The sequence below is a fragment of the Rhagoletis pomonella genome, unplaced genomic scaffold, assembly GCF_013731165.1.
Source record: "Rhagoletis pomonella isolate Grant_MI unplaced genomic scaffold, Rhpom_1.0 Rhpom_scaffold_00009, whole genome shotgun sequence".
NCBI classification, from domain to species: domain Eukaryota; kingdom Metazoa; phylum Arthropoda; class Insecta; order Diptera; family Tephritidae; genus Rhagoletis; species Rhagoletis pomonella.
This window is the reverse complement of record NW_023458563.1, coordinates 25,441,017-25,443,473: the sequence shown is the minus strand read 5'-3', so window position 1 is coordinate 25,443,473 and position 2,457 is coordinate 25,441,017.

Below are 2,457 nucleotides of genomic sequence, written 5' to 3'. Positions count from 1 at the left end.
AGAGGACTTTACTCCTGAATTGCCTACTCAGTCCAAAGTAGCACTTGTTGGCAAGAGTGATTCTGCGTTGGATTTCAATGCTGACATTATTATCGGTGTTAATGCTGGTTCCCAAGTAAACGAAATTCTCTACTTTCAGTGACGTGGGTGCCAAGGCGCGAATGTGCTGACTGTTTGTTTGATGACAGGAGATACTTCGTCTTGTCCTCGTTTACCACTAGACCCATTCGCTTCGTTTAATAGCATCTACTACATCAATAAATTAGTTTCAGTGCTTATTAAAACCTAACTCAAGAATTTTAGTTTTATAAAGTTTTTAAACTAAATACTCTGTAAAGACACTAATTATAGATGGGGCCTTTCTATATTAAGGCAACGAAATGTACATTTTATACTAATAAAAAAATATATTTTACATACAAACACATACATATATATGTAACTATTTGTCATGTGACAGCAACACGATTTAGTGATTCAAAATATATTTTCCGAATTTGTACTTTACAAAATTTTTAATAGTTCAAGTGGCGGTACGAAATGCTTTTTTTGTCTTGAATTAAACGGGGAAATACAAAAATAACCCTTTCAATAAGTCGCGGTAGAATTAAAAAAGTAAGTGCGCCGGGGCCACCTACATACATACATACATATGTACATATATACATACATCTGCTCTTGCTTTAGGTTATATTTTTTGTCTTTTTAACCGACTTCCAAAAAAGGAGGAGGTTATCAGTTCGTCGGAATCTTTTTTTTTTGTTTTTTTTTGTATGTATGTTACCGCATAACTTTGGACCACGTCAACCGATTTCGATAATTTTGCATCGGAAAGGTAGTGTCTCAGAGGTGGTCCCATACTAATCTGGTTAAGATCCGATCAGTGGATCATGAGAGATATATATATATATATTTTTTTTTATATGAGAGTTGAAGTCGGTTTTTTTTTTGCTAAAAATTACTTGTTTCTATCTAAATCCCTAACTCTACCCCTGTTCTTTCTAATTACATATATAGTTATTCTGTTTTCCTTTATCTTAATTTTTATCTTTATACTATATCGATAGTAACATCCAATAAAATATCGATAACAAAACCGATACAAATACCGATAACAAGATCGATGAAGAATTTCGATAGCAAAGTCGATAATAATATTGGTAGAAAAATCTATTAGAAATAATAACAGAATCGATAAATATATCGACAACAAAATCGATGAAAATATCCATGACAAAATCGATAAAAATATCGGTAACAAAATCGATAGAAAAATCCATAACAAAATCGATAAATATCGATAGAAAGATAAAATTGTTAAATATCGATAACAAAATCGATAAATATCGATAATAAACTCGATAACAACATGGAAAAATAGCGACAACAAAATCGATAAATATCGATAACAAAATTGATAAATATCGATAAAAATATCGATGACAAAATCGATAAAAAATATCGCCAACAAAATAACAAAACAACAAAATTATCGCTAACATACATATTTCGATAAAAAAAGTCTATAAAACAACCGATAAAAATATCGATTATCCCGAATCCCGAAAATCTCTAAAATCCCAAAATAGTTCCCAGATTGAGTCTGTATCTCTCTATATCCTTTCCTCTTTAACTACCTTTATTTTAACCTTTCTTCCCCTATCTTCATCTTTATTTTTATCGGTATCCTCATCGTCCTGTTTGTCTTTAATTTTATGTTTATCATTTTCTTCATCTACATATTCCCCTTCACCTTTGCCCTTATATAAATAAGTAAAGTGTTTAAATTTACCTTGGTCTTAATTTTTACCTTTATCTTTACGAATCTTTGTTTTTGTTTTTATTTTTACCTTTGCCTTTATCCTTTTCTTTATCTATGTACGTAGTGTATTGGTCTTTTTCTAAGTGTTATTCTTTAATCTTTTATTAGCAAATTTTTGTTAAATTAATACCATAAGCATACACACAAGGAGCACTTGTTTCAGCCCCAACCATTTCCGTTGCACCATTTCCGTTGCATCATTTCCGTTGCACCATTTCCGTGTGCAAATTCCAACCAACCAACCGCCGCTAAAGAAGTTTCACTTCAAAAAACCGCAGCGCTTCAGTAGAACATTTAATTTTTCTAAAAAGTGCATTAGATCTACTGCAATTGCCGTAAAGTCCGAACGCTGATTATCACTTTTACCAGATAATATTTATCTGACCCGACGTACTTCGCTACACCCTGTAAATTCCAAGATAACAGTTCTAATTAAACATATAAAAAATAGATGTATCTGAATTTATTTACAAAAATCTAAGGTCGGTGTTATGCAGACAAACTTTTGTTAGGCAAATTAAATGGCGGCTGCTTAGTTTGCTCTGAGGTGGTTACATCGAGTTTGGCACAAGGTTACACATTGGTTGTGGTTTTTACGCTTTATTGCTAACACGAAATGAAAATTGCATATGTAC